The sequence below is a fragment of the Rhineura floridana genome, chromosome 8, assembly GCF_030035675.1.
Source record: "Rhineura floridana isolate rRhiFlo1 chromosome 8, rRhiFlo1.hap2, whole genome shotgun sequence".
Classification (NCBI taxonomy): Eukaryota; Metazoa; Chordata; class Lepidosauria; order Squamata; family Rhineuridae; genus Rhineura; species Rhineura floridana.
Window position 1 is genome coordinate 55755118 of NC_084487.1, and position 27832 is coordinate 55782949.

A 27832-nucleotide genomic window follows, 5' to 3' on the forward strand; every position below is an offset into this window, starting at 1 on the left:
CCTAAATGCTAGATATGGTTAAGACCTTCTTTAAGATTATTTCTTAGTAAATCATTGTTGTTGTTTTTCATCTTCCAAACAGAATTGAACAGCTTTCTAAGCTGAACGAATCAGGATTTGACAAACCTGTTATTCTTCGTCATTATGGTGATGGCAAGAAGGAAACCTTTCCTCATAACATCAAAGGGTGGCTCAGTAAGAAAGTTTCTTCTGAGGTCCTACATGAAAAACTACAGTTGCCAATGATCAAACAGGCTGAGCGAGCCTTTAAGAAACTGCATTATGGATTGATTGATGGATCATCCTTCATCTAATATCCTTTGAACATATAAAGTAAAAGAGAATCTAGTAGGAATGGGAGGAATGGTTTCTATAACCAAGTAAAAAGCAAATATTAAAAATGGTTTAATTCAGTCCTGAATACTTAGCAGTCAACAAGTAAATGTCCTTTAGGCACAATAGAACTTCTGAGTAAACATTCACAGGACTGAACTGTAAATCAGTTAGGTTCTAGATCACTTTAGAAGAACAAGATGTTACCAATTAGATCATCTGCTTTTTTTAATGTTTCCAAATGTCAAAGTAGAATTTTATGTAGTTAAGCCTGGAATGAGAAAGGCAACCTTTTTATTTTAATGGCTTGTTCTAAAACATTTTGACCAGACTAAAAAGAAAAATGAATAGTGAGTCACTTCCAAGATCCAAGGATTATTGTTCCTACTCACTTTAATATCAGAATTTCAGGTCTTTATTTGCTGCTGATTTGAGAAAAATGAGGATCCCTTTTCCACTGAAGTGACTAGACCACAGGCTATCCAAGGTTTTATACAGAAATAGATATAGATATACATGTAAAGGATGATCTGAGCATGGGCAAACAAATACCTCCTGCCAGCAGGGTGGATCAACATAGAAAGTCATTCATGATAGCAGTTACTTTAGCACAGGATAGGTCACTGCGGTGAACCACAGTGATTGCCTATAATTTGGAAGCATTTTGATGCCTATTTGGTAAATCCTGTGAATCTTCGGCACTGTGCAGATTTAAGCTGCCGCCAAATGCAGAATAGACAAGAAATAGAATGAGTAACAACACACAACAAGCCATTGATTTTTGTACACCACTATACTGAGTCTTCAGCTCAATTTTTAGGCTGGGTTAAGCTGTTGGACTACAACATGGGAGACCAGGGTTCGAATCCCGACGTAGCCATGAAGCTCACTGGGTGACCTTGGGCCAGTCCCTGCCTCTCAGCCTCATGAAAACCCTATTCATAGGGTTGCCATAAGTCGGAATCGACTTGAAGGCAGTACATTTATAAGACTGGAAAATAGGAAGTCGGCCTGCTCTGGTTGGGGTTACACTCTCCTAAAAGATCAGGTCCATAGCCTGAGGGTACTCCTAGATTCCACTCATGTCATTTGAGGCCCAAGTGGCTTCAGTGACACAGAGTGCCTTTTCCAAGCTACAATTGGTTTGTCAGCTCCAGCTGTTTTTGGACAGGGATAGCCTGGCTGTGGTTATCCCCACTCTAGTAACCTCCTGTTTGGAGGATTGTCATTAACTCTTCATGGGGCTGCCCCTTGAAGAAGGGTCAGAGACTGTAACCAGTGTAAAATACAGCAGCAAAGTTTTGATGTGCCTTCAGGACAGGACCATATTACATTGGGCCTCAAAGATCTGTGTTGGCTGCTGTTAGTCATTAAGGCCAATTCAAGGTTTTAGTTTTGATTTATTTGACGTTGATATGATTTTGTTTTGATGTATAACGACCTAAATGGTTCAGGACTCCAGTTCCCACTACTCCTCTAGGTTGTTTTTAAATTCTTTTTAATGTCATATTTTTATATTGTTGTTACCCACCCTGGGACCTTTGGGTGGAGGGCGGGTAATAAATGATGATGATACCTGTAGGAGCACCTCTCCCTGTCCTGCCTGGACTTTTAAGATCAGCTGAGAATGCCCTCTTGGTTATACTCCCTTTGAGTGAGATCAGAGGAACTCTGACCCATCAGAAGGCCTTCTTGGCATTAGCACGCAAACTTTGTACATCCCCTCCCCCATTGATGTTTGGCTGGCACTTAACTGTGCATCTTCCAGGATCAGCTAAAGACATTTCTAACTTAATTTTAGTGGACCTACGTTGTAAGACATGGGAAGTGATATTGTATGTTTTCAACTGAACTGAATTTCAACTGTTCTTAATGTATTTTAACTCCTTGTATTTTAACCCTTTGATTAAGAACAGCATAGACATTTTATAAGTAAATATATAAATAAGGCATTTCTCTAGAGTGCTGAAAAAATTTGGACAAATCCTAGCTGAGCGGCCACAAGGCTGTCTCCTCCCTACAGCAGCAAAGCTCCTCCCCCCAACCTTTTGTGATTCTTTTTTTCCTTATTCAGCAGTGGAATACACATGCAGCCTACTTAACCGAAGGGAAAATACACCAAACAGGAGATCCCCTGGCAGTTTGATGATCTGGTGTGCAACTAGATTTGTCCCCTTTGCCAGTTGCCTTTGCTTAGTGCTATTTTAGTGATAAGATAGAAGTGCATTATAATTAGACATCTGGAAATGCCCTTCCTATCTCAGACCAATGCTAGAAACTCCTTAACTTGTTTATTTAGCTATCCCTCTGGGCACATTGCCATCTGTCAAAGTTACTCTGATCCTCCTTGTGGTGGTTTGTACACCAATATATTTAATGATTTTCCTGATTGTGCTTTACCTGGAACATTTACTCCTTCTGGACATGGCAGTATCTGCTCTTCTAGCAGGTAGGCAGAAACATTCCAGAGAGCTTCCTGACTAACTGCAAATGTTGGCTGGCAGGCACTGTGGTATTACAGGCAGCCATTTGGCAGTACCTGCTGTACTGAACATAGCACATGATTCAAAGGCTCCCACATTGCTTCAAGCATGACTCACTCTCTTGCAAACTAAAAGTGTGCCTCAAAATCTTCTGTTTATCCCACCTAGGACAACACAAACATCTTGAGCTAGCCCAAAATCCATTCCAATTCAGTGCTGCTGTATCACACATGGTGACATTGATCTATCTGGTTGTGCCTGATGAGCTGGATTGGTTAGCTTACAACAGTGGCACAACAGGTGAAGGTGCTGTGCTAGCACAGCATTTGTTATATCATTTCTTAAGAATCTGTTAGATATACATGGTAGACTATAGGCTGCATGATATGAATCGAATTATTAAGCACAAATATTAAGGTAGGTCATGTAACAACTTGCTGTGTGGAATCAGAGCTCTCTGGATTTCAGATATCCTTTGTCAGCAAAAAAAAAAACTTGGCAGAGAATCATTGCTGTGTTGGTTCCAAAGAACAGGAAGTACAGTGTAGGAAAAGTGATACTGTTGATGGGATTATAAGCGAGTGTGCAAGCATTCCGCATACACAACATTTTATATCAAATAGAATGGGAAGAATATGTCTGTGCTATGGAAAGAGCAAAGATTTTTGCACCTGGTTCAACACTGTCAGTCCAGACTGTGTAGAAGCAAACATGCATTCTTCTGGTACTCACACTTCCTTGGATCAGGGATGATGTGTTAGGGTCAAGTGTGCTAACTAAGCTGATTCTTGGATCACAGCCATAAAAGAGTATAAATTGTGGGGGGTTGCCATGAATAAAACCATAATGGTGTGTATAGTTAATACCTGTGAAATACACTTAGAATAATGACTGACAAGAAGCAGTATTAAGATGGAACTTTTCCTGCACCTTCACGTTTTACAGTTAAAATATAATGGTTACATTACGAAACAGTTTTGTGACTCTTTAAGGCTGGATTGTTTGTTTATATCCATCATGTACACCTGTCTTGAATACTGAGTGAAGAAAATATGGTGAAGTGATAAGTATGCAAATTAGTACATTAATTAAAAGCACTAAGATCAAAGTAAGACAGTTTGAGTTACTCATTATGTTTTACTCAATGGTACCATGAAAAACTGGCTTTTGGTTTCTGCAGTAACAACACAGCAATGATATTTAATCAGGAAGGAGGCATGGTGACTAATAAAGATGGAGAAATACTGCGCCAGTGGAAATGGCCTGGGGAAGGAAAGCTGGATGACCCAGTTATTATAAAGGTAAAAATTATTACTTTTATTTAATTCTTTTTATAAGACTGTTTTTCGTTTGGGAAAAAAATGTCTGCAAAGTTGTGAATTCTTCAGCTAAAAGAAGTAGTTGACTACCTGAGCTTGCTCATAGTAAAATTAATGAAGAATGAAGCTTAATGAAGAAGAGAAGTCTATGAATTCATTTTCTTATCCTTACAATGAAGCACCACAAACATTATTATGAATTAAGATTGATTCATCTTAATTACAAGCTTGGCACAGAGTCATTGCTGTGTTGGTTCCAAAGAATAGGAAGTACAGTTTAGGAAAAGTGATGCTGTTGATGGGATTATAAGTGAGTGTGCAAGCATTCCAGATACCACACAGTATGGCTCTGATTCCATACAGCAATTTCTTACATGACCTACCTTAATATTTGTGCTTAATAATTCCATTCAATTAATGCAAAGCATATTCATATATTGAATTAATATTTTTATGAACTGCATCTGATTTTGTATGAGTTAATATTATAATGAGTTTGTATTTATGTTATTAAATACGTTGCAAGTTGCTTGGAGACCTTTGGGTAACAAGCGACCAACAAGTCTAATAAATATAAGAAGAAGAATTAAACAGAAGAAGAGTGGGAAAATTGTGCATCACTTTAAACTGGAACTGCTTGGCTTTACTTCTGTTCCTTCCTCTTTCCCCTAGGGCAGCATGCTTAACCTAGCACTTTTTAAACTGGAAGAGGGGAAAAGTCTTGTCCACACTTGACATTTCCTTTCTGTCATGCAAAACTTGAATTAAAGACTTAATTTTCACCCCATTATCTGGCAGCCCAAACCTAACCAACCATGGCAGCTGCAGTAGACTAGCCATGGCCTGTAACTGCTACAACTACCGCAGCATCCTACATCTGGCAAGAAGACAGAGGCATGATTTTATCATATGCCCAATTATAACTTGCAGACAGTATTTGTAAAAGGTGTGATAGAGGATGTGCTTTGCATGCAGAAGGTCCCACGTTCAATCCCCACCATCTGCAGGTAGGGCTGGGAGAGACTCCTGTTTGAATCACTGGAGAGCCACTGCCAGTCAGTGTTGACAGTACTGAGCTAGATGGACTAGTGATCTGACTCAGTAAGACAGATGTTCTCACAACAGCATTTCTGGGGAAGGGCCATAGCTCAGTTGTAGAGCATTTGCTTTACATGCAGAACGTCCTCGGTTCAATCCCTGGCATCTCCAGGTCTGACTGGGGATTTATCCTGTATGAAACTCGAGAGCTGCTGCTAGTCAGTGTGGTGTAAATATTACTGAGTTAGATGGACCAATGGTCTGATCTGGTATAAGGCAGCTTTCTGTATTCTTATGTACACACATACAATGCACTCAAAAGGCCCTTATGATGTTGCATGATTGTGGCAAGGAAGCACGTTTTTATTGTGCCTCTGCCTTCTCTTGATGAGTTCTTTGAGCTGATGTTAGTTCAAAAGTATATCTATGTGTTCAAAAGACACAAGGACCCACCCATGTCAATAGGTGGGTAGTTTTTTTAGGACTAAGCTGCATGTTTAATCATCTGTGGTAACCTGGTTTGAAGCCCTAGTACAGCCTTTCCCAACCAGTGTGCCTCCAGATGTTGTTGGACCACAATTCCCATCTTTCCTGACCATTGGCAATGCTGACTGAGGCTGATGGGAGTTGTGGTCCAACAACATCTGGAGGCACACTGGTTGGGAAAGGTTGCCCTAGTAGCAGAAGCAGAGAATGAGAATAAAACAGCTGGAAAGGTCCTGAACCTTTTCAGACAAATGATAGAAGCTCCTTGACTTTGCAGTCTGCCAGAATATATATATAACTTTTACTCCTTTAGGATATGTCTGTGTTTACTTTCTTAACTTGTAGGAAGAAATATTCCAGAGGCATTTCTGTCTACAGCTGTCTCTACAGCTGTGACAGAAATCGAGCAGGCAGCATTTAGGGGGCATCTAACATGCAGGACACAGCATGAATCTAGGCCCATGTTGCTTTCAGCATGACCAACCATTTTGTTATCTGTGTACCTGGCCCCAGAATCTTCTGTTCACACACACTTGCTGTCACCCATCCCACTGAAGGGGAAGAGTTCTATGAATATTGCTATGCAAGTGCAACTCTAGACCAGGATGCATATGTGTCAGAATTATTCTTCGATGACAAAACAGTAAAATCATTAGTTAGCCGGTCCATTAATTTAAGTAAGAATTATTTTATTTTTAAAACTTGTATCTCAAATTTTGTCCCAAACAAGCATCCACATAATCATAAAATGATTAAAAGGATTAAGCTTTTCATGAAAACCATCACTGATAATGTAGGTCAGAACAAAGAATCAGGAAACAGCATGCAAAATTCTCAAACCTAATATTTTTAGGATTTTTTTTTTAGAAGAAGTTTATTTTCCTTTGTCACTCACCTTGAGTTTGATTTTATCAAGGCAGGCTATAAAACTTTAGTTAAATAATAATCAGTAGGTAGTCAGATTGCCTTTAAAAGCTCTCTCAGGTAAAAGGATCTTAATAAGGAAAAAGTTTGTAAACACACCAACCATACTGATGTCAGACTAACCTCTCGTTTGTAGCACCTGACACAGTTTAAACTGACATATTACTGGAGAAAATAAGCAAAGTCTGGAAGCAGAGAATGACGTTTAGATAGTAAATGAAATGCAGTGTCTTTTTTACTTGGTTCACACCACTCCTTCACTAGAGCTGCTACTAAAAGGAAACAGAACTAAAAATAGCACCTTTTATTCACTTCAGAAAAAAAGGAACCATTAATTACAATTATGAGTATATTAAACAGAGGAATTGCTCAGAAATAGTTTGCAGAGAATTGAAGGGCAAATGATTACAGCTTTCTTTTCAGATAAGTTGTAGTTTTGTTTCTGTGCCTATTATCTGCATTACGGGACTAATATATTTTATTCAAGTATGTCTTTTTAGACAACATTTATATTCCCTCTAGTTATGATGTTCAGTCAGGCATAAGTAGCATGCACCACCTATCCACAAAAAATCAGCAGGTTTGGGTGAAACTGAGATTTGCAAAAGTACAAAAAAAACTATGGGGGGAACCTAAAAGGGTGGTCAAAAGCAACCCAGTGAAAACTGAGTATGGCAAATTGCAGTGGGGGAGGAATGGAACATCAGGGGAGGGGGGAGGGGATGGATTAGAGTATCCTGGAAAGATGGTATGGCAGACTAGAACACTAAACAGGGGCTCTGTAGTTGGTTGCAAGTCTCATCTGTGGCTTTCTGTTTGCATTTCTTTTTAGTGCAGAGAACGCCACTATATCATTTTGCAATTTAGTAGTTCAGCATTATCTCATCATTGCTGTATATATGCGCATGCACGCACGCACACGCACATACACACCACTACAAACATTACTTCATTCTGCAAATGAAGCCCCTCTGAGCATTCCATCCTCAAAGCTCTATAACTGCCACCTTGGTAAAAGCATTTGTATGTTAGTAGCTGATGAAGGCGGAAGCCAAATTTATTTATTTATTTATTTTTAAAACTTATATACCGCCCGACTAGCAATAGCTCTCTGGGCGGTGAACATAGATACAATAAAATACAATATAATACAAAACATCAGTCTAAAATCAAATTTCACAGTCTAAAAACAGCAAAGGCTAAAATCAAATTACAAACATTACAGTCATTAACAAAAAATTAAAATGCCTCGCCGAAAGGATGATAGTGTCGGCGCCAGGCGAACCTCCTCGGGGAGACTATTCCATAGTTCGGGGGCCACCACTGAGAAGGCCCTTGATCTTGTCACTGCCCTCCGGGCCTCCCTATGAGTCGGGACCCAGAGGAGGGCCTTCGTAGCAGACCGTAGTGTATGAGCGGGTTCATAGCGGGAGAGGCGTTCCGACAGATATTGAGGTCCCGCGCCGTATAAGGCTTTATAGGTTAATACCAACACTTTGAATTTGGCCCGGAAGCGTATTGGAAGCCAGTGCAAGAGGGCCAAAACAGGTGTTATATGGTCAGACCGCTTCGTTCTTGTTAGCAGTCTGGCCGCCGCATTTTGCACCAGCTGTAGCTTCCGAACCGTCTTCAGAGGTAGCCCTACGTAGAGCGCATTACAGTAATCCAAACGTGAGGTTACCAGAGCATGTACTACTGATGTAAGATCCTCCTTACTCAGGTAGGGACGTAGCTGGGCTACCAATCGAAGTTGGTAGAACGCATTCCGTGCCACAGAGGCTACATGAGCCTCAAGTGACAGGGAAGAGTCTAGAACGACTCCCAGACTACGCACCTGTTCCTTTAGGGGAGTGTAACCCCATCCAGGACAGGATATGTATCCACCATCTGATTGGAAAAACCATCCACCAACAGCATCTCAGTCTTATCAGGATTGAGTCTCAGTTTGTTAGTTCTCATCCAGTCCATTGTCGCGTCCAGGCAACGGTTCAGCACATTGACCGCCTCACCTGAGGAAGATGAAAAGGAGAAGTAGAGCTGCGTGTCATCAGCGTACTGGTGACAACGCATTCCAAAACTCCTGATGACCGCACCCAACGGCTTCATATAGATGTTAAAAAGCATGGGAGACAAAACCGAACCCTGCGGGACCCCACATTGGAGTACCCACAGTGTCGAGCAATGTTCCCCAAGCACTATCTTCTGGAGACGGCCCGCCAAGTAGGAGCGGAACCACTGCCACGCATTGCCTCCAACTCCCAACTCCGCAAGCCTCTCCAGAAGGATACCATGGTCGATGGTATCAAAAGCCGCTGAGAGATCAAGGAGAATCAACAGAGTTACACTCCCTCTGTCTCTCTCCCGACATAGATCATCAAACAGGGCGACCAAGGCCGTCTCAGTGCCGAAACCGGGCCTGAAACCCGATTGAAATGGATCTAGATAATCGGTTTCATCCAATAGCGCCTGGAGCTGGTCAGCAACCACTCATTCCAAGATCTTGCCAAGATATGGAACATTTGCCACTGGTCTGTAGCTGCTGAAATCCTCTAGGTCCAGGGAAGGCTTTTTCAGGAGTGGTCTCACTGCTGCCTCCTTCAGACAGCCAGGGACCACTCCCTCTCGCAAGGAGGCATTTATCACTTCCCTGGCCCAGCCAACTGTTAAGAACATAAGAACATAAGAAGAGCCTGCTGGATCAGGCCAGTGGCCCATCTAGTCCAGCATCCTGTTCTCACAGTGGCCAACCAGGTGCCTGGGGGAAGCCCGCAAGCAGGACCCGAGTGCAAGAACACTCTCCCCTCCTGAGGCTTCCGGCAACTGGTTTTCAGAAGCATGCTGCCTCTGACTAGGGTGGCATAGCACAGCCATCATGGCTAGTAGCCATTGATAGCCCTGTCCTCCATGAATTTGTCTAATCTTCTTTTAAAGCCATCCAAGCTGGTGGCCATTACTGCATCTTGTGGGAGCAAATTCCATAGTTTAACTATGCGCTGAGGAAAGAAGTACTTCCTTTTGTCTGTCCTGAATCTTCCAACATTCAGCTTCTTTGAATGTCCACGAGTTCTAGTATTAGGAGAGAGGGAGAAGAACTTTTCTCTATCCACTTTCTCAATGCCATGCATAATTTTATACACTTCTATCATGTCTCCTCTGACCCGCCTTTTCTCTAAACTAAAAAGCCCCAAATGCTGCAACCTTTCCTCGTAAGGGAGTCGCTCCATCCCCTTGATCATTCTGGTTGCCCTCTTCTGAACCTTTTCCAACTCTATAATATCCTTTCTGAGATGAGGCGACCAGAACTGTACACAGTATTCCAAATGCGGCCGCACCATAGATTTATACAACGGCATTATGATATTGGCTGTTTTATTTTCAATACCTTTCCTAATTATCCGTAGCATGGAATTTGCCTTTTTCACAGCTGCCGCACACTGGGTTGACATTTTCATCGTGCTGTCCACTACAACCCCGAGGTCTCTCTCCTGGTCGGTCACCGCCAGTTCAGACCCCATGAGCGTATATGTGAAATTAAGATTTTTTGCTCCAATATGCATAATTTTACACTTGTTTATATTGAATTGCATTTGCCATTTTTCCGCCCATTCACTCCTTGCCAGTTTTTATTAACCAAGAGGGGCAAGGATCTAGTACCGAAGTGGTTGCACGTACCTGTCCAAGCACCTTGTCCACGTCATCGAACTGAACCGACTGAAACTCATCCAACAAAACATGATAAGACTGTGCACCAGACACCTCACTAGGGTTAACTGCTATAAAATGAGAGTCTAGGTCCCGACGAATGTGTAAGATCTTATGCTGGAAGTGCTCAGCAAACTCATTGCAGCGGGCCACCGAAGTATCTACAGTGTCCTGAAGGCCTAGATGGAGTAGCCCTCGGACAACTCTAAAAAGCTCCGCTGGGCGGGAGAGAGATGCCTTAATAGTGGCGGCGAAATATTGTTTTTTCACCGCCCTCACCGCTCCTATATACCGCTTGGTGAAAGCACAAACCAGCGTATAGTTGCATTCATCAGGAGTTCGTCTCCATCTCCGCTCAAGCCGCCTCCTATCTTGCTTCATCGCCCTCAACTCTGGAGTATACCAAGGAGCTGAATGAGCTCTGCAAAGGAGAGGGCGCGCAGGAGCGATCGTGTCGACAGCCCGGGCCATCTCCGCATTCCACAGATTAACCAGGGCTTCAACAGGAGCGCCGGTCCTATCAGCCGGAAAATCCCCCAGAGCCCTTTGAAAACCTTCAGGATTCATTAGTCTCCGGGGGCGGACCAATTTAATAGGTCCCCCACCCTTGCGGAGGGAAAAGGTCGCTGAAAGTCTAAACTTCAGCAAGCAGTGATCTGTCCATGACAAAGGGAGAGATGTAAAACTCCCCACATCCAGATCACTATCCCCATGTCCAGTAACAAAAATAAGGTCGAGTGTATGCCCTGATATATGTGTTGGGCCACTAACATATTGGGACAGCCCCATGGTTGTCATGGAGTCCATGAAGTCCTGAGCCGCCCCAGACAAAGTAGCCTCGGCATGAATGTTGACATCCCCCAGTACTAATAGTCTAGGGGATCTCAACAATACCTCCGAGACCACTTCCGTCAACTCAGTTAAGGAAGCCACTGGGCAGCAAGGTGGGCGGTACACCAAAAGGATTCCTAGTCTGTCCCTCTGGCCCAACACAAGGTGCAAACATTCCAGACCAGTAGTTGTATGGACATGGTGCTAGTTTTGCTAGTAAACATTTACTGTTCTGTTAATCACAATTAGATGTATATATTTTTAGGTGATTAACAGAATCTTTATAGGGATCCAGAGCAAGCTTGGGTGAAGTTCTGTTTGTTGCTTTCAAAACTGTCTCTCTCTATATATGCCTATATGGGAAACTCAAAAACAAATAGAAGAAAAAATGACAGAAAATTATTAAACAAGCTGATAAACCTACTATATATTTTGATTAATAGATTGAGATAGTAGGTTAATCAGCTTTCTGTTCGCATTTTGAAGTATTCACATATTGACAAATTTCTTATCCAAAGAATACTAACAAGTACACATTTCTTATGTCTTATGCTAGGTTAACAAATGCATCACTGTGAAGGTTGCAGGACGCTTTGCTGTTGGTTTGCTTTACAAGTGGCAACATGAAAGTGTGCGTTTGTCTTTGTCACCAGTACGAGGTGTGGCTGTTCCACAGTTAGAAAATCTGGTATGGTGCAATCACTTATTATTCAAAACCACACGACATCCCAGTCAGGCTAGAGCTTGTACGACTACAGAGGCTGCTTGGAGATAACAGCCGTCATGGTTGTGTGTGGGAAAATTTGGTTGTGGGAATGTTTAGAAAGTAAAATATCTGTTGTACAGTAGCTTGAAAAGCAATAAGAAACAGAATAAGAAGGCAATTTCCAGTTGATGAGGTTCCCATCTGTATGTTCTTGCACACACATATTGTTTCCATGCAAACAGACTTCTCCATTGAATTCAGAATCAGGGTGAGCTTGATAGTGAAGTGAGTGGGAATACCCTTTGGAAGCTCCACCTGTCATAAAACAAAGGTGCCACAGTCTCTAGTGACCTTCAATCTGAGCAAACCAATCCTGAGTTATGTGCTGGCACCCCTGAAATCTCTTATCCCTTGGAGATTGGGGTGCATGTAACAGTATTTTAAGCAGTAACTACATCACAATCAGGACAGGAGCCAAATAGTAATACGCTCTTGTTTTGTTACAGGTAATCTCACTGCGGTCACATAGAATTTTGTTGCTGCTATTTTCCGGTAGGGCTTGTGTACTTCATAACAGGCAGCAATTCAGCAGCACATATTTTCTTCATTGTTGCATCTCCTTGCCAAGAAAAGTTTCACCTGTTTTGTTGTCTGTATGCAACTGGAATAATACAGGAAATCCTGCAAGAAAAAAGATAGAAACTCATTATATTGCACATACTTAAAATATGTCCCTTTATTTGTTCTCTCTATCTTTCTGTTTTCTAGGGTCAGATATTCACAGAAGTTAATTTACCATCTACATCAGTCAAAGGATTTTCTAATACACATGGCAAAACGGAGGCGGCGGCAAAGAACCCTCTAAAAAAAGACGTAAGCAGCTGTCAGAAACCATTATTAAAATAAGTAAATGTAATTTTATTTTCACACTGCTACAGTGTATTTTTTCCTAACATATTCCCCTGCTTTCAATAAACTATTATGATACATAACAGATATTTTGCTGTAGTTTATTTTCAGTATGCTGATCTTAACCCCATGAAACTGTAAGCAAAATGCTTCTTTAGCTAATGCAATTTTGATTCCTTATTATACAATAACTACCAAATCCAATAGAAATGAAAGGCAGTGTGCAAGATTTGCAGCTATTTGCTGGATGCTTGGGTGCCATAATAATATCATTCCACCGTATATCAGCAAATGCAGGAAAGGAAGGAGGACCATAAAAAAGAGTCTGGGAAGATAGCAGAGGATGAAAAGAAGGCAAAAGGACAGGCAGGACATAGAACCACAGGACAAAGGAAGCAGGTGTCAAGGAAAAGGAAAAATGAGTTAAAGCCAGCCAAAATTAAGATATTGCCTGCTCTTCCTTATGTCTCCAATCCATACACATACCTACCATTGGAGTTGTATTGTGAGGAACTGAAAGGAAAAGGGGAGGAGGCAGAGGACTGAGAGAAAGATGAAGCCGGCATACTAAGAAATAACACACAGAGAAAGCTGGTACTGAATTAAGAATATGAGGCAGGGGCAACTGGAGTCTTTAGAGTGGAGCAGAAAATAGAGGCCAAGAGAAAGGAAAGTGGAACAAAGGCAACTGAGAATAAGAAAGAGAAGTGGACTAGCATTTGTGCCCTTGCACTTAGATGTGAGTTAGATGGTTGCCAGGACAAGGACTTTTTAGTGATGACACCCTGGTTATGGAATGCACTACCCAGAGAAGTTTACATGCTGCCCTTCTGTTATGGATTATTTATGTGTTGTTATATTTATATCCTGCTTTTACTCCAAAGTGTTCAAGGGGATATTCATGGTTCTTTCCCTCCCAATATTATCCTCACAACAACCCTGTGAGGTGAGTTAGGTGGAGAAGCAATTACTGGCCTAGAGGCTTCCAGTGAACATCATGGTGCTAGGTTCAGACGTCTTTGAACTTCTATTTAATTTTTTTTGGCTGGGAATGTTTGCACAGGTGGTTCTTTTATCTGGAGTTTTATTACTTTTACTGCTTGATTCTGCTTTTCCTTTGCTATTCTACTCATAATTTGATCTGAACTTTTATTTGATGTGCTTTGGTTTTTATTAATATTTATTACACACCTCTTTGGAAATGTTGTTTAAAATTTAAAATGTCATTAATTTTTAAGTACAACATCATTATTAATAATAATGGGCGATATGCAATGTTATACTCTGAGTAGATCCATTGAAATCAATGGATTTGAGCATGACCTACAGAGCAATTCAAACGATAGGAAGTCAGCATACATTACACTGAGGAAATTATGCTGGTGTAATTCTGTTCAGAAATGAAGGCTACTGCCGGCTGAGCTGGCAGAAGGAATACAAATAGGGTTTAAGTAGACTTTAAAGTAGAGTTTGACTTACAGCATCTTTTTTGCCAGTGTAAGTTCTGCTGGGTTGCTGAGCTGCATGACCGAGCTAAACAGAATTTGGAATAGGGGTAAGCCTCCCTCTGCCCTGCCATTCCCCTGGAACACCTCCTCGTCAGGACTTACCCCAGCTTTTGCTCTATCAGCTCAGCCATGATGAAGGACGTCAGCCTAGGCTCATCTGGAGATCTGCCTATTCCAAACTCTGCATATGCCAGCAGATCTTGGCTGAGTTTGAATTGCTCCCAGGCAGAGCAATCCAACTCAGGGGATGCTGGTGTAAATTGTGCTGCAGCAAGAGAAGCTAGTTGTTGCATCCAGTTGTCATTCAAGAGCTTCTCAGTTGGCTGAATGCCAGCTGAGCCAGGAGCTTTGCGTAGGGACCAGAAAGTAAAAGCTTGCTCTCCCAAATATGGCTACCAGGGTATAAGCTCTCCACATTGACTTTTACTGTAATTATTTTCTTAGACTGACCTTTTTCTTGGCACAACTCTTGCCTGGATTGGGACCTGCAGGAGCACTCCGAACACAAGCTGGATGTGGCTTAAGTCCTCTCACCTCGGCCCCCTTCCGTGCCATGCCCTCAACATACTCCTTTTGGGGCCTTACACCAGCTTATGCCAGCGCCACCAGTGCTGGTCTCAGCTGAGCCAGGTTGGCCCAGCTGAGCTGGGCTGAGGGACGTCCGCTGGCACAGCCCGGCTGAGCTATATAAATACAAGACAGGGAAGTAATGCAAGTGTTTTCCCACTGACCAAAGACATAAAGAACTCAGAATTTGTCCTTTTTATTATATCTGCTTTTTCCCCCTTATTGTGAGCAATTTGGATATTTAAACATAGACGCATACCAAAGCTCATAAAGTATTTAATTGCTGCAGAGCAGCTACCCATTGTACTATCATGCCAGGAGGATTAAGAAAAAGGGAAAATTATTTTTAAACCTGTTGGATATTCTCTTTCTTCATAGGGTTTTAAATGTACTAAATTTTGTAAAATAATGGGATTTTGAGTGGAATAATAGATATTTCTAAGAGACAGAATTTTGTCCCTAGCTGAGTAATCCAACACTGTAGTATTTTGGAAATAGTAAATGGATTCATAAAATAATGTAAAAAAAATCAGTTTGCCTTTTCCAATCGAGTTGAAGACAGAGTAAATTGTAGTAAAGAGATGAAGCTTTTAATAAGAGTTGTCTATTCCCATTAGTTTCTAGAATGCATCATTAGATTGCCATAGAAATAAAACATTAAGCCTCTTTTAAACTGCTTCTGTGCAGACCATATTTTTAAAGCATATTCAAAGCACTTGCCCTCAGCTACAAAAAAAAAATAAAAATCCTGAGAACTGTCATTTACCCCTCTCACAGAGCTATACTTCCTAGCACACTTAAGAAACTACAGTTCCCAGGATTATTTGTGGGGGGAAATGTGATATGAATGTGCTTTAAAGGAATAGTATGTGTACACAGCCTTGGCGCTCTGTGTGTGTGTGTGTAGCACAAGCATGTTTTACGGTGCCTGACCATTGCCTTCCAAAACACTCATGTTCTTTCCCAGTCTTATATTTAAAAACATAAATCTAGATACCTCTTTTAAAATACTGATTCATATCTATAGTAATAAATGTGATGACTCAGCACCACCTGACTTAACATTTATTTCATTTATTTTGGCATGGAAATCTAATCCACATTAGCAACTGACATTAGTTGTCTGGCTTCATGTTGATGAAATAATAGCATTTTAAGTGTGACTTGTGGGTGTTGAAATATTTTCTTCAGTTAATCTGTACATATGATGTGGTGTTTTGTATACACTATATTTTAGTAATTGAATGCTTGAACTCTATAGCGCCACAAGATCTCAGCAACAATCCCTTTAAATATAACAGCTGGAACACCCAAGACAGATATGAAAAAAATCCAAACTCTACAGGAAATATTTTAGTATACACGTAATTTTCTACGTTTTAATCTGTGACTTTCATTGGTGCCAACCATTATCAATTTTGAGATGCCAGCTTCAATAGGGAAGTTTTATATTTGTGTACTTTTGTCTAGTACTCTCAAAAGGGACTGTAGCATGGCAGAGGATAGTTAAAAAACAAAACAAAATAGTGAGAGACCAGCAGTAGAGTGGGTTATCTTTGTAGCCATGCGGCATTCTTCAGCTATAAGCACTGGTGGAGCTCTTCATTTTGAAACTTTAATATAGCCACCTTGTGTTAAACACATATCTCTGAGACCATAAGGCTGAGTTTCTCATATGTCCCTATTATCTCTAAGACCAAAATGGCCAAGTACCGATGATATGGATTTGTTGCTCAGCAACATCTCCCCTGTTCCTTGACAAATTGAGTGTATTGCCTTCAAGAAAGGAGTTTACAAGATGGCCAGTACCCATCTTGTACAGCAGCCACTATTGCTCTTGAGCTGAGAATGAGGGCCAAACCACTCATTACATTAGCTACAGTACAGGGTGTTATTGTTTTACACAAATTGCCAGAGCCTGATACTAGTGTATGGGGAATAGGTGGTGCTTTAGTTGTTTGTGCCCCTCTATAGTCCAGATCAGGAGTGTCACACCTTCAATTTGAATAGGAAAAAAAACTCTCATTGAAGAGAAATGGAAGGGTTTTTTCCCCATGCAAAGCAAATCGCAGGTGTGGCAGGCCTTACCTGGGTCAGAAGCAGAGCAGAGGTAAAGGGTCAAAGCCTCCAACCCCATGCTAGGATCCAGATCTGGATCAGAGGCCCGCATGGTCAAATTGTGTTTTTTAAAAAAACCTGCATACAGCTTCATATCTAACAAAATGTGTTGTTTGGCCCAGAGTGACAGATGGCAGAACATGATTGCTACCATGGATTCAGTCAGTGGCATGTTGTGGGGAGACTTGTTGCTATTTGGGCAAATGCTGAATTAGAACCTCCACACAGGTATGAAAGGGGCAGTCACCACAGCATGCTTCTCTTAAGAGAACATAAGAAGAGCCCTACTGGATCAGACCAAAGACCCATATAGTCCAGCATATTGTTGTCATAATGGCCCACCAAATACCTGTGAGGACCTCTCAAGCAGGATGAGTGCAATAGCACTCTTCCTGCTTGTGATTCTCAGCGACTGGTATTCAGAGACATACTGCCTCCAACAGTAGAGGTAGAACATAGCTGTTGTGTTTAGTAGCCATTGATAGCCATACATTTGTCTTATCCTTTTCAAAGCCATCCAAGTTAGTGGTCATTACTACATCTTGTGGAAGCAAATTCCATAGTTTAACTATGTGCTGTGTTAAGTAATACTTCCTTTTTCTGTACTGAATCGTCCAACATTCCGTTTCATTGGATGTCCCCAGGTTCTAGCATTATGAGAGAGGGAGAAAAACTTCTCTACACACCTTTCTCATATCATGTTTAATTTTATACACCTCCTCTTACTTGCCTTTTATATAAACTGAAAAGCCCCCAAAGTTGTAAGTTTTTCTGATAGGGAACTTGCTCCAGACCCTCAATCACTTTGCCTTGCCCAAGAGATGAGAAAAAAGAAGTGCTCTGAGCATCAGAGGAGGCAGTGCCAATATGATCTCCAGTGGCGAACTGTAGCCATTGCCGCACATTCTGGAGTGCAGTTGCCACAATCCAGGCATAAATGAACTTGTATAGACAAGCCAACTTGCCCAGGTTGAACACCTTCACGTCAGGGTACTTTGGCCACCAATCCTGCCAAGTAGCAAAATGGTGAACTCTCTCTAATTCCTGCTTTTCTAAGAATTTGTGACAACAGCAGACAAACATTTATATTGCGCACTCCTTTTTTTTATTAAAAAAACGATCACAGGAGATAATACCTAGAATTCCAGAAGGAAATATAAACCACATCAAATACTACAATCCTACCAGAGAACTAAAAGTGCTGAGGAGGAAAATCAAGAATATTGTGGAAGACTGGATGGAGTATTACCGAATAGCTTTTGGTCAGTCCTTAATTTAGTAGCCTAAGTATATTGGAGGAGGATATTAACATTTTAAAATTAATTTATATTTTATCAGCCAGAGGAATGAAATAAGTCAGAACATGGTTTATATATTTGGGGCGTGGTATTTAAAGGGAAAGTTAAAAATTATTATAATCACTGTGTGTAGACTAAACAGTACAATTCATCTGCATTTGTATTTGTTAATGTAACATTAACCTGACACCTTGCAAAGAGACCTTAACGCCACTTAATGTTAAGACTGTTAATAAAAATATACTGTTTTATTTTTGCTTTACATTTTGATGTGATTTATATTATTTGAAAGATAGCCTTTAACGTAAACATTGATTTCACACTTAATTAGTTTGTGTGCATGTGGGATATGTTTTGAGATTGGACTTTTTTTTGAACACTAGTTATATAGCCATCAGTGAATCCATGTGTTTAAAATTTAATTGCTGTGAGCTACTTTGAGATACATTTTGGTCTGAAAAGCAAGATAAAACCATAACAAACAATAAATAAAGATAAAGGGTTGTATCCAGTTTTAGCACTGCTCAAAGTAAGCCCATTGAAATTAATTTAGCCCTGTCTATTCATTTCACTGGGTCTATGCTGTGTAGGACTAATATTGAATACAACCCCAAGTTTTAAAACTGAGTTCACACATTCATCTGAATACTAGTTGCTGGAAACCACAGGACCTCTCACACTCAGGTCCTACTTGCAGGTTTCCTTCAGGGAAGTCACCACATATAGCAGAAGAACGCTCTGTTCTTAACGTGGGTTTGAGCTGATTATTGGCTATGCCAGGCCAGTTATGGCTGATGAGTTGGAGTCTAACAACATTCCCCATCACTGAGCTAGAAGATAAGACCTGCTCCCCAAGAGCAAGGAGGAGAAGCTGCTGCTGATGAAAGCCTGGGACCCGGGGGAGGAGAGAAGCAGACTGCAGTGTGGTGGGGGTGGTGTCCATGAACATTACCTTCCTGGCTGTGCCCAACATTTTATCCGAAGCAGCCTACTTACCCCGTGGCAAACTAACCAGAAAAAGCATTAATCAAAGTGTGATATTCTTTATAGTAATCTTTTTTTCACAGTGATTACTCTTCCCAGTATTATCCCAGTGCAGAAACTCTAAGCATTACAACTAATATAAAGGTTAACATTTGGTTGCAAATATTTGTTTAACACCTGGGTCAAAGTACCTGTTTTATACTCTAGACACCTAAAAACAAATTTTGTATGAATGGGATGGACTCCACCTGGGGGGAATATTTGCTTTGCACTTTCAGTTCTTGTGCAGTGTAATTGTGCATACAGTTAACTAATTTCAAATGTATCTGAGTCAGCTGTCTCAGAGGCAAGATTAATGCCCTCTTTATATTTTGTTGTCGGTGTTGACTCTGTGGTATATTGTTACATTTCAGAAATCAGCTCACCACATACATACAAAACCTTAACCTTCCCTCAAAGAGCTGGCAGACAGTGCACAATGCAGTTTGTGGGTGCTTCCCTTGACTCCCACATGCCACAGGGAAAAGAGAATGACAGTAGGATTCCTATGTCAGACAACATTCCTCCTTCCCAGTCCAGTCCATCTTGCAGCCTGACACAAGATGTGTCATCTGGTTCTTCCAGGTAAAAGCAGCAAAAGCCAAATCACTTTGCAATGGGGAGTAAATGCTCCAGAATTGTGTAAATATAGGTTTATGCTGTTAAATTCCATAATTTGTTCAGGATTGACCAATTTTATATTACCGTTCTTTTCGGAAAGTTAATTTTAAATCTTTATGCTGTGTAAATAAAAAGAAGAGAGTCAATGTGGCATAATGGTTAGAGTGTTGGACTACGACCTGGAAGACCAGGTTCAAATCCCCACACAGCCATAAAGCTCACTGGGTGACCTTGGGCCAGTCACTGCCTCTCAACCTCAGAGAAGGGCAATGGTAAACCCCCTCTGAATACCACTTACCATGAAAACCCTATTCATAGGGTTGCCATAAGTTGGAATTGACTTGAAGGCAGTTCATTTCATTTTTTTCAAATGAAAAGAAATTGAGAAAATCTTCCAAAGCTACAGCTGTAAAATGTTGCAATATTCATTCTCCATTAAGATTTGTGCACTCTGGAATTGACCACAGCACACATAAGTTCAATGGATAAATTACCCAGAACGTGAACAACTTCCTTTGCAGATGGATCTTATACTGCTCTGTTAACATGTTTTAGGAATTCTAGTGTACTGGATATGCAGTGTGTACCTACTAAAACTGTTATTCAGGTGTGAGGATCCTGTGGCTTTCTAGATTTTGGGACTCTAACTTCTATCAACTTGGAAGTAGGTTTGCCTGCATCCTTCTTAAAGTGTGGTGTCCAGAACTGGATGCAGTGCTCGAGATAAGGCCTAACCAGTGCTGAATAGAGGGGAACCAATACTTCACACAATTTGGAAACTGTACTTCTGTTAGTGAAGCCTAAAATAGCATTTGCCTTTTTTGCAGCCACATCACACTGTTGGCTCATATTCAGCTTGTGATCAACAATAATCCCAAGATCCTTCTCGCATGTAGTATTGCTGAGCCATGTATCCCCCATCTTATAACTGTGCATTTGGTTTCTTTTTCCTAGGTGTAGAACTTTGCACTTATCTCTGTTAAATTTCATTCTGTTGTTTTCAGCCTAATGCTGCAGCCTATCAAGATCCCTTTGAATTTTGTTTCTGTCTTTCAAGGTATTAGCTATCCCTCCCCATTTTGTATCATCTGCAAGTTGGATAATCATTCCCTGCACCTCCTCATTCTCATCTCAGTAAAAATGTTGAAGAGCACTGGGCCCAGGACAGTGTGAGGATCCCACCTCAGACCACCACCTGTTAGGTCCCTCCAGTCAGGATCCTCAGTTTTATTTGTTCTCTCACTGGCTCTAGAACAGATCTCACTACATCCCACTGCTAGGCAGCACCACCAGCCACTCCCTATTTCACAATATTGCCTGGGGACTTTGCCTTAGTCTCCTTCTGGCTTATTGTTACTTAGTATCTGGGTGCACTTGCAGGCCACAACCCCCCTGTATCTTTGTGCCAATAAAGCATACAGCCCTGGGTTGCCCTGGATACTTGATGATACGCTATCTCTTCACCGCTGCCACCACTGATACTGTTTCCCAACCTTAGTAATTACCCTGCCCACCCTTCTGGTCTGTGAAAGCCCCAGCCAAGGATCAGGCTTTTGGTAAACCAATAAAATATTTATTTATAAACACCAGGAAATAAGATTACTTTAGGTATATTTAACAAGCATATGGTTTCATATATTGTGTTCCTCTTTATGTTTCTAGTCATATATAATCTGCCTCAATACCAGCCAAATATAATCCAACCCACAACCAACTCCAACTTCCAAAACTCCACCAACAGAACCCCAACCAACTATTATCCTCCCATTTATACCTTCAGCCACTCAAATGCTCAGCCAATCATCATCCAGCATTCTCCAACATTCTAGCCCATGTACTCCCCCCTCTCACTCAATCCACTTACCATGTATACTTTAATAAACCTGCACTTACCATATTTACAGTAATCAAAATACAGGGGCATCACAGATACCCCTGCGGTACCCTGCTCATTACATCCCCCCCATTTGAGAAAGAACCATTGATAAGCACTCTTTGAGTACGATTCTGTAGTCAACTGTGGATCCACCTGATAGTTGTTCCACCCAGCCCACATTTAGCTAGCTTAATATTCAGAATATCATGGGGCACTTTGTCAAAAGTGCTGTATTGTGTGAAACAGCCATTAGAAATGGGTCTACATTACATACCAATAGATATCAGTGTATTTGTCTTAGAACTGCAGAACAATTGTTGTAATTGTGGTTATTTTTCTCTTGCAGATCTCCTCATTTATTGAGCAGCATTTTCAAAACCAATCAACCATTCGTGAGTCACTTTAATCTAAATAGAGACATGCCCAAAGCAAAGTAGGTAAAGTTAAATACAAATAAGTTGTTAAGTATTTTGAACACTTACTAGGATTCTTAAAATGCCATTTACATTATTTAGAACATGTAATGGCTGAAATACATCTTCAAGTGATTGTACTTGGAGGGGTAAGGAAAATATGGCAATTGGACCCATTAGTATAGCAGAACCATAAGAATAATTTTGTATTATTTATATTATAGATTTATTATGCTATTCATTATGCTTATAGATCCCACCTGTCCTCCAAGAAGTTCAGGGCAACATACATGGTTTTTCATCTATCCACCCCTCATTTTATTTATATATTTTTAATTATTACATTTATATCCCACCCTTCCTCCCAAAAGGAGCCCAACCCTTTGGAGTAAAACTGAGTAGAATTTAACAGTTTGCAATCCAGTCTCTTAAATTTTACTCTTTGGTTTATTTGCATGAGATTACCAAAGTTGTAAGCTGCAACTAGGAAACTGAGGAACAGGTCTTTTCCTCTGCAGCAAGACACTACTTCTTTCTGACATTTATAAAGTTACCAACCTACTGAAGTAGAATCAGTGTAATGTTAGGTATAGCTATGGTAGCCTTAAGAACGTAAGAGGAGCTTGCTGGATCAAGCCAATGGCCCATCTAGTCCAGCATCCTGTTCTCACAGTGGCCAACTAGATGCCTGTGGGAAACCTGCAAGCAGGACCTGAGCGCAAGATTGTTTTCCCCTCCTTCAGTTTCCAGCAACTGATATTCGGAAGCACACTGCCTCTGACTGTGGAGGCAGAGCATAGGCATCTTGGCTTGTAGCCTTTGATATTCTTATCCTCCATGAATTTGTCTAATCCCCTTTTAAAGCCATCCAAGTTGGTGGCCATCATTGCCTTTTGTGGGAACAAATTCCATAGTTCAACTATGCACAATGTGAAGAAGTACTTTCTTTTGTCCTGAATCCTTCAAGATTCAGCTTCATTGGATGTCCTGTCCATGAGTTCTAGCTTTATGAGAGAGGGAGAAAAACTTTTCTCTATCCTCTATCCTTGGCAAGTTGTCCCTGCTGCCTTTTTGTCTCAACACTTCAGGACCTTGTCACTAGTTATCCAGTGTCTTACCCACATTTTGTTTTAGGCTGTCTTCTAAACTTGCTGAGCCCGTTTATTCACACAAAGAGCGTCTGACAGGATTTTCTTTATACTGATCTACCTAGCTTTTCTGCTCTGAAGGATCAGAGATTACATCAAAAGTCTGTGGACACATTATACCTTTAGAAAACCATGGATTTCAGTGAAAGTCAGGACTCAGGGGTTGTTTTCTTTTTTCAATTTTGTGTGTGTAGTTGGGTGTTCAGTTCCTTTCAGATTTTCTTTTTACACTTTGAATTTTATAAGGGTTGCTTATAAAAAGGCAAGGAGAAAAGAAGTGTATGAATTAAACTTTGTTCCTCTCTCCCCTTTTGAGCAGCTGCATTGCTCTGTGAACCCCCCCCCCCACACACACACACAAAAAGGCTTTCATGAATTTGGCAGCCAAGCGCTACCTCTGAATCCCATGATATCTTTTCTGTGGCCAGAAATTCAAAACCAAGTAGATGATACCTGCTTTTCCCATGAAACAATTGTTCCCCCATTCTCTGCAACAGCAGGTTGCTCTGAAACCAGAACCAGATCTTGAAAGCATAATTTTAACTTAGGCATTATCTGTTAAGCACTATGTGTGTCAGGAAAAATATGCTAGTAGGCACTCATAGATCCACACTTTGGGGAAAAAATTCACCTCTGACTTAGATTATGTAAAAATTGAAATAATCCGTCATTGCATAGAATATCTGTTGTCAGATTTCAGTGATAAGAACTAAATTATAAAATTTGTTTTTTATTTATCATTGTATAATATGTATTTAGTGATAGTAATGTCTTCTGAGGTATGAAAATGAATGGAAACGGTGAGATTTTATTTTTTAACTAACCAGTAAGGAGGTGAAGGTTAAATAAGTTTTTTTAAAAAAATAGCTATATGCATTACAAGGCAAAAAGAATAAAAAGGCAATGGTGCTGGAAAAGCTTTCCAGGAAAATTGTTTGGGGAAGTGTGTTAAAGGAGGTAAGGATGACAGATAAAGAAAGAGAGGAAGAGAATGGTAACATCATTGATGAGAATTGCTGGGCTCTCTAACAAAATATTGTAAACTACTTTGCAGAGCTTGGAAGATTTACTTTTAAAAAGTAATAAATTACAGTTACAATTACTTGGCCCAAAAAAGTAGTAATTACCGTTACAATTACAATTGCTCTGAAAGTAACTGATTACTTTACTTTTTCTCAAAAGTAATCACTACAATTACATTTCAGTTACTTTTTTAAAAAAACTCCTACAAGGTGCTGGCCTTGGCTGCTGCACATCTAAGAAGCCTAAAACAATATTAAAAATAAACACACACACACAGGGGGTAGTAGAATAAAAAAAATTATCCATAAGATTAACATAATGGCATAACAGAATCTCACATCCCCCCAAGCAATGAAGATACCCCAACTCTTGAAATCAAATTTTACACTTGAAATGCTTTTATAATATGTTTCTGTTATGTCTCAAAAGAACAAGATGCTCAAAGAGCATGTCAGACAAGGAATGTCTTTTTACAGTCATTACGTTGCCACCAGTACTGAACAGGCGTTCTACTGCGGCGCTTGAAGGCATGCCTGTGTTGTGCTGCAAAAAACACCGCAGCACACGTGGAAAGCCATGGAGTGATGACACTTCCCTGCTGGGAGACCTCAGGTACCTCACCAGTTCCTCCTCAGCAGTGTCCAGTGCTGACTTCTTGCCCTGGGGCAGAAAGTTAAAGAAGTCATCTTCTAAGTCATCTCCTTCCTGGTCTTTATCTGAAGACTGATCACTGTCCTCATTAAGTACACCCATCTTTATTTCAGCTTTCAACAAGGCTTCCATTGTGTATCTAAGAAAGAGAGAGGATATGTTAACACATATATGTTAGGAAACCATCATCTGCTCTTCATTTCCTGATGCTTGTCATGTCCCCTGGTTCAGGGTCCAGCCTGAGCCTGTGGATGATGACATGGAAGGTAGGAAGGTGACCAAGTCACCACACTCATGGGGCAGCACAGAAGACCCTTAAGGATTACCTGCAGCAACCCAAGGTTGTGATGAGGAGCCCCAGGAAGAAAAGGCCCAGCCCCTGCCTTAAGCCCTCTGATGCCTCCCTTGAGACAACATTTCCCTTGGAGTAATCCACCCAAAGGGCTTCCCTAATGTTCTTACTTGTTGGTATGGGTGGTGGCCTGACACGATTCCAGCCAATCTAGTTTGAAGCGAGGGTGTAGGCAGGCTGCCAGAAGAAGCCTCTTGTCCTCCCAGATAGCTGCAAACCGCTTTCTTAGGGCTTCGCGCACACCTCTCAGCAGCTGAAAACAGTATGTGTACCTCTCAGGTTTGTTTTCCAGTCCTTCTAACTTGAGGTCCAGATTGCAGAGCGTTGGTAGCAAATACCCCATGAACATGCCGTTCTCCCGTTGCAGGATATCTAGGGACTGGGCTAGTGGCTCCATAATCTCTGTGTATTCCTGTACCACTTCAGTCTCAGCAGCTGTGATCCTGGACAAGGAGCAGCGGTCCATTATGGCGTGCATTTTTAGTGGCACAGTTGACAGGAGCTCATGTAGTTGCTTCAACGCATCAAAGGTGGAATTCCACCTGGTCTTATTCGGTACCTTCAGATACACACCACATTGCGCACGGATATACTCAGCAATCTGGGCTGACTGGTTCTGCTTGGACCACAACTTGCTGCACTTTCCCATCAAGGGACGAAACTGTTTCTTGAAAGGACCAAGAAGACTACTTTTGGAGGAGTCAGAAAGCATGGCCTCTATGTCTTGTGTTGCCACAAGGTTTAGGGTGTGGCTAGCACATCTCTGGTGTGGTGGTAAAACAAATCCTCTCCTGAGTCTGCAGCTTCTTCCTCTGCCTCAGGTCCTGTGTCCAGGATCTCACAGATAGGCACAAACTCCACCTCAGCCTCCTCCTCGTCCTGGTTATCACCATCATCGTCACTGGTGCCTGCAGCTTCCACTGGTTCTTTGGCCATGAAAACTCTGAACGCTTTCACAAAGTTGGAGCCGTTGTCTGTAGTAGTGCACATAACTTTGTTGTGGATCCTGTACTGCACATGTACATCATGCAGTGCTTTTGAAAGGACATCGTATGTATGGCGCCCCTTCAGACACTTACAAGCCAAGGCTCCGACCTCACGTTTCAGGGTAGTTGGGTTGATCCAGTGGGCTGTTACCCCAAAGTAACTCTTCTTGCCATTGGTCCAACAATCTGCAGTGGTTGCTATATATGCCACAGCACCCATTTGGTTTGCAAGAGTTTTTCTTATGTGGCATGCTCTCTTCTCAATTCTGTCTCTCAGAGTCTTGGCACATATGATGGTGAGATCTTTGAGGAGTCCAATGCGAACCAGATTAATGAATGATGGTTTGTCCACAGTCTGAAGTGGTAATGTCTCCTCTACAATGAAATCAATGATTCTCCTGACGAGATTGCTCTGGGTGACAGGCTCCCTGCCAGATCCCCACCTCTCAAGGGTTGTCTGCTGCTGCTTCAGCATTTTGGGAGGAGGGGTGTCATGCATTGGTTCAGGAAGGCCACGTCTCCTTGCCTTTATTGCTTCTTCAATTGCTCTCAGCTTCTCAGGGTGTGCCCTCTGAGGAAGAAGAACAAAGCATGAATCCAAGAAAAAATGGAAGAAAAACTTCACAATTTAAACATAAATAGACAATGGACACTCTTTGAGGACCAGCATGACAAAGGCTTACCTCAAAATGTTTCTTCACATTGGATGAGGAGGAAACAGCTGATCTCAGATTTTTGATCCTTGGAAGGCAGTAATTGCATCGTACAACAACATTTTTCCCACTCTGGCTCACAAATGTACAAGCTTTCTCAAAGCCAACCCATGGTACTTGCTGTTCTGCAGATGTGGCTGTGGGCAACTGGCACTGCTTCATGCCCTCCTCCTCCTCGTGCACAGGGCCTCCTTTCTGAACCTCACTTTCTAGTTTTGCCTCCTCAGGATCAACAAGCTGTGACTCAAGTGGCTGCACTAACTGACTGCTGCTCTCAGCAGCAAAACCTGCAACAGGCGTCTCTGTAATAAACAAGAGATAATGCTCCTATATGGGTGAACTTCAGCTGTGATGTGCCCCCATCTCTTCCCCATGCTGCAAGATGCCCCAGTCAGAGTGGAAGTAAGCAGGTCGATAGCACAATTAAAAGAGATCCTATTTGCATCATTTTTGCTCACTGAATAACCCTGCCTGGGCCAGTCTAACCTACTATCTCACAGGGTTGTTGTGAGAACAAAATGAGACTAGGGTTCAAATCCCCACATAGCCATGAAGCTCACTGGGTGACCTTGGGCCAGTCACTGCCTCTCAGCCTCATGAAAACCCTATTCATAGGGTCACCGTAAGTTGGAATCGACTTGAAGGCGGTACATATATTTTTTATTTTGAATATGATGATTATGATAATAAATATGCAGCATTTCAAATTAATTCTGTATGAGAAGCATTCCATGCCAAGCTTGGAAAACCAAGGATGAGGTATAAAATGTAGACAAAAATACTTTTGACAAAATGCCGTTTATC

At 41.4% G+C, this 27832-nt stretch overlaps 1 pseudogene; it reads left to right on the top strand.

The window, feature by feature from the left end:
* LOC133363328 (uncharacterized) overlaps nucleotides 1–27832 on the top strand; it is a 59216-nt pseudogene that overhangs the window by 16306 nt on the left and 15078 nt on the right.